The sequence below is a fragment of the Nelumbo lutea genome, chromosome 4, assembly GCF_056320005.1.
Source record: "Nelumbo lutea isolate HS-2025 chromosome 4, American lotus-T2T, whole genome shotgun sequence".
NCBI lineage: Eukaryota > Viridiplantae > Streptophyta > Magnoliopsida > Proteales > Nelumbonaceae > Nelumbo > Nelumbo lutea.
This window is the reverse complement of record NC_142687.1, coordinates 67,633,987-67,643,484: the sequence shown is the minus strand read 5'-3', so window position 1 is coordinate 67,643,484 and position 9,498 is coordinate 67,633,987. Positions and strand designations below refer to the sequence as shown.

Sequence of the window (9,498 nt, the reverse complement as noted above, 5' to 3'; positions counted from 1 at the left end):
ATTCATCAGTCAATCCAATTTTTTCTACTGCAAGCAAGGTAGTAAATCAGGGAATTTGCTGATATTTTCTTCTTTTTATTGGGAGTGAGTGCGTTTTATGGTCTGTCTCACTTTTGTATCACTTGGCCAGTAGGTGCATTTTATGCTCTGTCCTACTATTGATTTTGTTGGCTAGTAGGTGCATTTTATGCTCTGTCCTACTGTTGATTTTGCTGGCTAGTAGGTGCATTTTATGCTTTGTCCTACTGTTGATTTTAGGTGCATTTTATGCTCCATCTTATTGTTGAATTTGTTGGCTAATAGGTGCAATTTATGCTCCATCCTACCATTGAATTACTTGGTTAGTAGGTGCATTTTATGCTCCATCCTACCAATTGTAGCAATAGTAAAACAACTACCCCATTTACTTAAACTTGAATTTAGGACTAGCTTAACTGGAAATGACTTCAGATAAGCCATGTACTCCTTGATCGTACCTCATTACTAGGTTCACAAGAATTTTCCTAGAACATTGTTTCAATTGATTTCAAAAGAGTTGAGGTTTTGATTTTTTTTAAATGAAATAAAATCCTATACTCTCCCCCCCCCCACTTAGTCTATGTATTGTCTTCAATTAAAGGTAAAAAGAAAATGTGGAAATAACTTAACTATAAAAACAAGAAGAGAAAAAAAGAAAAACAAACTTCCCTATTTTTAATCATAAACTGGATTCTATAGGTCTTGTAGTTGCAACTTTCGATGTTTTCCCATCTCATCCATCATGGGTGGGTTTAAATTTGGAATAGGGGCCTGCACAATAGATGGGAGGAGTTTTGTGTGAGTTGGAAGTGTTTCAATGGAAGGTCGCAATTGCTTGGTAGAGGTCGGTCCATCCAATGGTAAAAATTTTCCTTGTCTTGGCTTGAACTCTTCTTGACCAGCCTTCAAATAGTTCAAAACCTCCTTAATTTCTTTATCCAAGACCTGCACATTTTTACCAGAATTAAGAATGCAACATTCTAAAGGATCATCTGATTTAGATGCATCGACTTCAGCTCCCCAAATATCAATGCAATCAATTGCATATATTTCATGTTCAATTGTGTTAGGATATTTTATGGTCATAAATACATTAAAAACTACTTCCTCACCATTGATTCTAAGATTAAGTAGACATTTTTGTACGTCAATTAAAGCATTACTAGTAGCAAGAAAATGTCTCTCTAAAATCAAGGGCATTGTCCTATCTTCCTCCATATCCAACACAATGAAGTCAATAGGAATAATAAAATTGCTCACTTTGACTAAAACATCTTCTACTATTCCCCTAGGATATTTAATGCTTCTATCAGCTAATTGTAGGGTAATAGTAGTAGGTGTTAGTTCATGCAATCCAAGTTTTTCAAAAATAGAATATAGCAGTAGATTTATACTAGCAACTAAATCGCATAAAGTTTTCTCAAACTCAGTATCTCCTATAGTGCAAGGAATAGAAAAACTCCCTAGGTCATTGAGCTTTGGGGGTAATTTATTTTGAGGAATTGCTGAACATTCTTCATAGTTTCACAATTTCATATTCCTCTCATTTCCTTTTATTTGACATCACCTCTTTCAAGAATTTGGCATATTTTGGCATCTGCAACAATACATCAAGAAGAGGAATGTTAATATGTATTTTTCTAAACACCTTTAAAAATTTTTCAAATTGTTTATCCAAGTTAGCTTTCAAAACTCTTTTAGGGTAGGGGAGAGGAAGTTTAATAGCATCTAAATTGAGTTTAGGTGTACTCCCTTCGATCTCCATTTGAGAATCGACTACCTCAACTTTTTTATCATCATCCTTGATCTCACTAGTAGTCTTTCCACTTCTCAAGGCAATGGCATTCACTTGCTCCCTTGGATTCTTCTTTGTATTGCTAGGCAATCGTCCATCTCTTCTCTCTGACAACATGCTCATGATCTGCCCCACTTGAACTTCTAAGTTCTTAATAGATGCCTCTTGATTTAAGAATCTCTTTTCGTTATCTTGGAACTTTGCTTCAGCAGTATTAATGAACTCATAAATCATGTCCTCTAAATTTCCCTTCTTCTCTTGCGGGGGCGGCTGTTGTTGAAATCCCATGGGTGCTTTTTGTTGGTTGTTATTCCATGAAAAATTCAGATGACTCCTCCACCCTAGATTGTATGTATTCGCATAAGGGTTGAAATTTGTCCTGCCACCATAAGAAACAAAATTAACACTTTCATGTGAAGCAAAAGGACTCCCTACCTGACAATCAGAATTTATATGTCCTAATTGGCCACAAAGATCACATGGATTACAAGATGACATATTTATTGCTGCAACACTAAGATTGTCTAATTTTTTATTCAAAGTAGCAAGTTGCGCAAATAAAGCTGAAAAAGAATCTAGATGATGCACTCCCCTTCGAGCAGCTCGGTCATTATTCCATTGGTAGCTATTTGATACCATCTCTTCCACTAGATCATAGGCTTCCTCGGAGTTTTCCTCATGATTGTGCCTCCTGCAGCTGCATCAATAATGGAGCGATTAGATGGAGTAATACCATTATAAAATGTTTGAATTTGACGCTAAACTGGTAATCCATGGTGAGGACACTTTCTAAGCATCTCTTTAAATCGTTTCCATGCCTCATACAAAGATTCCCTCTCTAGTTGAATAAAAGTAGTGATATCATTGATCAATTTTGCTATTTTAGAGGGAGGAAAATACTTAGCCAAAATTTTTTGAGTTAAGTCGTTCCAAGTAGTGATACTTCCTGTAGGGAGTGAGTTAAGCCAATCCTTAACTCTATCGCGTAATGAGAATGGAAAAAGTCTAAGCCTAATAACATCATCGCTAACTCCATTGTGTTTGAGTGTGTCGCATATTTCCAGGAAGTTAACGATATGTGCATTAGGATCATCACTCGGCAACCCACTAAACTGAATATTCATTTGGATCATTTGGATAATCGAGGCTTGATCTCAAAATTATTGGCTTGAATCGCTGGCTTGCAAATTCTAGAAGTAGCCCCATCAATTGTTGGACAAGCATAGTCCAAAAGAGTTCGATTTGCTTCGTCTGCCATCTCTTCCTCAACTTCTTCTGCTGGTTCGCCTCCTTCAACCCTCTCTCTCTCTCTCTACTTTTGTTGGCTCTTTGCAGTATGCGAGGGGTTCTCTCTATTTCAGGGTCAAATTTTGCTAGCTCTTCACCTCTAGTGCGGGTCATATACTAATTAATCTGAACACAACAAGAATTTGAACACATTAAATAAAGAATAAAATCCAAATTAACCAAGATTAACAAATTCTAATATTACTTTAGGATTAAATCCCCGAAAACGGCGCCAAAAACTTGATAGATATAATTATATAACCCTAGCAAGTGCACTAGTTATCAAGTATAAAAATATCGTTCCCACGAGGACTTAACAAAATAAATACTAAAACTATAGTTTCCCTATGATTATTTGGACAACCGAATTTTGGATCTACCAAATTTAACTACTGAAAATTAAAGATAGAAAAAGAAAAGAGATAAAAACAAAGGCAATCAATGATTGAACTTGCAACGATTTAACTAAAAGTGCTAGGACTATTGGTCCACCTAACATTTCCAATGAATATCAATTTATTAAATTAACCAAGATAATTTATTATTTTCATAAGCTGAAGTTTTTCCTAATTTATTTAATATTCCCTCCCAGGATATATCAAACCTACTTTATCAAATAACCCTTTGATTCCTCGACTACAGTTTTCGAGATAGAAAGTGCATTAAGTTCTATGAAAAACTTGTATCATCGGATGAATCATGTATATATATTCCTATATACCATTCAATTCACACTATGAGTTATTTAGTCTCTTATATGAATTCCTCTTCCGATTCATCCACATAAACCAAATCAACTAAGAGGTGGCCAAACTCCTGATCGCATTACCCATAAAAAATCATAGACAATATGAAATAAAAAACAATTTGATTGAATTAAATAAAAATAAATCCATGGTCATGGTTAGGCTTTTCATAAACCTAGCTATACATAAACTAATTCATGATAGAGGAATTTAAATAAACAAGGTATAAGAAAGAACTCATGATGTCGCCCTTGACGTTGAGATCAATGAGCTTGTCTTCTCCTTGCCGCCGCCTTCCTCCTTTTCTCCTCTTGCATTGCCGACTACCTTCTTGAAGGTTGAAGCTTTCTTAGAGGATTTCTCCTTGATTGCTCCAGAGATTGATTGATTGATGGTGCTAGTCCCCCCCCCCCCCCGAGGAGGGGTTGTTTCCCACTCCTTTTTGGATTTTTTCTAAAAATAGAAAGTCCTAATTCCTTTTACATCTAATCCTATCCTATCTCTCATCTGGTAATCTCAATCTCCTTTATCTTTCTAAAATTACATCAGAAAATTAAATCTGATAGGATTCTTTGGAGTTTCCTTATTCTTGTACTCGTATTGGGCTTCTGCTGCGAACTGGATTTCGTTGCGAATTTACTTGGACTTCGGGCCCGATTTTGACTTTGATGCGTTTTGAATCTATTAAAACTCAAAACATGAAAGTTGTAGAGTTTTTCCTTGCCTTTCTAATTCATCTTGAATCATCTCAATCGAATTCCGGATGAGGGAGTTATTCCCAGATTACTACGTGGCGCCGAAACTATGCAAAATTACCCGATTAGCCTTGTTTTTCTCCTGACGCCTTGTTTCAAGCCCTGAATCGAAATGCAAGAATAATGAGTCCAATTATGTACTAATTAAGTGTAAAAGACTGTATATTTAGGGATAAAAATATGATAATTTTTATTTTCATCAGAGGAGATCCTGAGATCCTAAAAGTTAGGAGATGAGGATATTCATTCCATATCGAGAAAGGAAATATTTGATTCGATGTCAATTATTGGGTTCACTACTGAAGTTTTGCCACACATCTGATGAGGATCTTCTCGAGGATTGTCTTTCCTTATTCTTGAGGTCCCTCATTACTTATGTGTGCTCCTACCTTTTTATGCATTATAACTAATCCTGCCTAGCATCGGTGACGTTACCATTTGACGGGCAGCGCTTGCCTGTCTCCACATGGCGTCTCATAGCATCCTTAGCCATCATGGGCTCCATGTGTCTTTGGGTGCATGCAGTTCTCACCATGGGCTCATCTTGGGTTCGTCCTGGCCTAGGTCATGGGTGAGTTTGCGGGTTGTGAGTTCATCGCCAGCTTTAGTGGGTGTGGATTCACCGCATGTTTAGGTGAGCTTGGGGCTCTCAGAAGGGTTCAATTACGGTTTCTTTAGGTTCTAATGCTAGCTTGCTTGGTGAACCGTAGGTTTATCGCGATTATTGTGACACATATTGCAAGTTCATCACAAGGATGTTGGTGTGCTGCGGGTTCATCGCGGCGTGGGGTTTAGTTGTGAGCTACTCACATGCACTTTTGTGGTGTTAATCTTGATGTTTGGCATTCTGAGGGTCTGAGTAAGCGCCACATACCTACATTAGCCCCCTTTCTTATCAGTAAGTGAGAGCTTTTCGATAAGCACTTGCTTTCATATTTGTTTTTAGATCTTAGGCTGAGTTGGTTTGTATGCGTTGGGTCTGGGAATTTACCCTATTTTTGTGATTTTGTGTAAGTGGGATGCATCTTATGTTTATGATGGGGACTCCCTACATTCAATGGTTTACCCCTCCTGCCTTTTGGTGATTTCCTTTTTGTCAATGGTCAATGCTTCACCTTATTTGTGTCTTTCATCCCCCCTGACTGTTGATGGGAAGGGAATTAGCAAAAGACACTGGGAATTACTATGTATGATGCTCCTTCTTGGCAATGAGCAAGCTAGTGCTACACTTTCGTATTTCAGCCCCCCATGGCCATTGACAAGGGAGGGAGATAGTGAGTTTCATCTCCCTGACCGTTGATGGGAAGGAAATTAGCAAAAGACACTGGGAATTACTGTGTAAGATGCTCCTTCTTGGCAATGAGCAAGCTAGTGTTGAGTTTTCGTATTTCAGCCCCCCATGGCCATTGACAAGGGAGGGAGATAGTGAGAGAGCGTATGGTATTGCAATATGTATTGCCTTTTTCTGGCAATGGCCGGGTTCATGTGGTGTTTTTTGGATTTTAGCCCCTTGACCATTGGTAGGAAGGGAGGGAGTGGCTAGAGGTGATCCTGTTACTGCTTTGGTGGGCGTAACCCCCCTATATCTTAATAGAATGTCTTTTTATCGAGAAACACTCAAGTGAGGTTTTGCTAGGTGTGTTACCCTTTCTGTCCTCTTAGGTGAGTGGGAGGGTGTTGTATGGGTGCCTCGCGAATAGGATACTTGACGCCCTTTTGCTTTAATAGAAGTTATTGCTAGTATCGTGTCGGGTATCTAAAATATGGGACGAAGGAAGGCCCCCCATTTGTTGTGCGAGATTTTGGATCATGCGCATAGGGAAGTGTATTTGATCCTCTTTGTAGAAGGATGCGATTTCTTTCATAAATATGTACCTTTGTGTCATAAACGTGCCAGTATGTTGGTAACTTCTGCCGCCTGGTGTATTGACTCTGGAGCATCAACTCATGCATGTAACTCATTGTAGGGGTTCAAGACAAGTAGAAAATTGAGTGATGGAGAGGTGACTCTTTACTTGGGGACTTCTGCAAGTGTTGCAGCTACAACTATAGGAAAGGTAGAGTTAGTTTTCAGAGAATGAATTATTGTACTGAAAGATTGTCTTTATGTACCCACTTTGAGAAGAAATTTGATTTTTGTTCCAAAACCATGTGCGGATAGATATTTTATTCCCTTTATTAATAGGATTACTATCAAAAGAAATAACAAGTTCCTCGCATACAGAGAACTTGAGAATGGTCTCCATTTACCGATGATTATTCACGGAATGGTTACGTGTAACTAATGAGACATAAGTTTGAATCTTTTCAAAAGTTTAAGGAATTCAGGCAAGAGGTCGACAAATAGTTAGGAAGAGAAATTAAGACCCTTCGATCGGATCGAGGTGGCAAATATCTCTCTGACGAATTAGGGACTACTTAAAGAACAATGGGATAGTATCACAACTAGCTCCTCTTGTTACACCACAGTTAAACGGTGTGTCAGAGAGGAGGAACCAGACTTTATTAGATATGGTCCAATCACTTCTCGTACACTCAAAGTTACCTACATCCTTTTGGGGTTACGCATTAGAGACTGCAATATACGTGCTAAACAAATTGGAATCCAAGTGTGAGACAATTGAAGATTAGTGACTACGATATCCGAAGACTCCCTATGAGCTTTCGACCAGTAAGAAACCAAGTGTGAAACACTTGAAGATTTGGGGTTGTCTGGCACATGTTAAAAGAATGAGTGCAGACAAATTGAAATCCAAGACCAGTCGTTGCCTATTCATAGGCTACTCCAAAGGCTCTATGGGGTTATTTATTCTATGACCCAGGTGAACAGAAGGTGTTCTGTAGTCGAAATGCCCATTTCTTGGAAGATGATTACATCTTGAACAATCATCGTCAAGAAGTTGTTCTTGATGAGGAGAGCTCAGGGGTAGTGGGAGATGTCCCACAAGTTCCTGTAAATGACCAACCTAGATGATCTACCTGGGTTTCCAGGCCTCCAGTTCATTTCGGCTATGACCAGGACAGTTACTTGGTGGAAGCCACAACCAGTGAGGAGGATCCCGTGACTTATACAGAAGCTATGTTGGAGATAAACTCTTTGAAGTAGGTAGATGCCATGAGAGCTGAGATGGACTCAATGGAGACCAATGGAGTCTTGGCTCTAGTAGATCTGCCCCTGGGGTAAAAGCAATTGACTGTAAATGGATCTATAAGAGGAAGAAGGGCCCTGATGGTAATGTTGAAACCTACAAAGCTCGTCTTGTGGAGAAAGGGTACACTCAGAAAGAAGGAATCAATTATGAGGAAACCTTTTCACCAGTGAACATGCTTAAATCCATTAGGATCCTGCTAGCTGTAGCAGCTTACCATGATTACGAGATTTGGCAAATGTATGTCAAAACTGCGTTCCTTAATGGAGATCTTAGTGAAGATATCTATATGCAGCAACTACAAGGTTTTATAGCAGCGGGTCAAGAACACATGGTATGTAAACTAAATCGATCCATATATGGACTTAAGCAAGTTTCTAGGAGTTGGAACATTCGGTTTGACTCTACCATCAAACAGTTTTACTTTGAGCAAAATCTGGATGAGCTTTATGTTTTTAGGAAAATCCAGTGGGGATAAGGTTATGTTCAATGGCTCGATAATTAAACAAGCCGAGCTCGAGCTTACTAGAGCTCGGCTTGTGAGGCTCGCGAGTCGGTTCAAATATATATATATATATATATATATATATATATATATATATATTTTGATATTTAATATATATAATATATATAATATATATAATAAAAATATTATAATTATTAATTATTACAGTTCTTAATTTGTTAAATATAAAATAAAAAAAAATTGTATAATTTTTTTTATAAAATATTTTTCTAAATATTTTTAAAAAATATAAAACGAGCCAAGTCAAGCCGAGCTTGAGCTTATGAACTATTGACTCGAGCCGAGCTTGAGCTCAAGGTTTTGGCTTGAATCGAGCTCGAGCCGAGCTCGAGCTTAGTACTATTCAGCTTGGCTCGGCTCCAATCCACCCCTAATTGTAAATGAATAAAGTGCATAATTGATTCATGTGATTTGGTGTGTTTCTATATAATACCCTTAAACTGGACACTTATGAGATATGTTAATTTAGAATCTTCACAGCCATTGGATAGATTTGGGGAGATTTATTCTACCAAGGTTGATACTAATGTGCCACCAAGTTGGTTAGGGTGACTTGTCTCACTTGCTAGGGTGAGACCTGAGGTAAATGCAGTGTGGGTTTTCTTAAAACCCTGAACTGAACCAAATTCTAGTATTGTCCTAGACCTTAGAGATAGATGGGCAAAATTAGAATGTTACACCTGATCCCAAGACTCGATTATGGTACTGCACTAGGTGTCGGATTGGGTTGTCTTTGATATGCCAATCAATGAGATCCTTAAAGGGGATCAAAACCTGTGTATGTTGGGATAGTCTAAGAATTCACCTGAGTGGGTGATCATAGTGACAAGATCAGCCCCTTTGTCGGACAAAGTGAATGATCTAGGAATGCACTCTCTCTGATGGAAACCTAAACTACTGGTAATGGATTTCAAATGTGTTTGAAATTTGTTTTAACAAAATATATTTATATAGAGATATACATATATATATACATATGTATATATATGTTTGTGAAAGGTTTTATTTCTCGGGATCCATGTGAATAGAGAGTGCAACACTATGCCTTGTAGCAGAGGGAGATGTCCTCTCTTGTCGGGTAGTGTTTGATCATTAAGGGATGAGGGGTTAAGTGTAAGACCATTTAGGACTGATCAAGATTTGATGTTGATATTATTTCTAGCTAGAAGAAATAATTTGAAGTTGTGCTCACATCCTTAGCGTGATTCTTGCTGAAGAATTG

At 38.0% G+C, this 9,498-nt stretch overlaps 1 non-coding gene across 1 annotated transcript; it reads left to right on the top strand.

The window, feature by feature from the left end:
• Positions 1-2,581: 2,581 nt before the first annotated feature.
• On the top strand, positions 2,582-2,688 carry LOC148860955 (small nucleolar RNA R71). Its single transcript, XR_016095176.1, has one exon. It is a non-coding gene; the product is annotated as a small nucleolar RNA R71 (small nucleolar RNA).
• Positions 2,689-9,498: the final 6,810 nt, after the last annotated feature.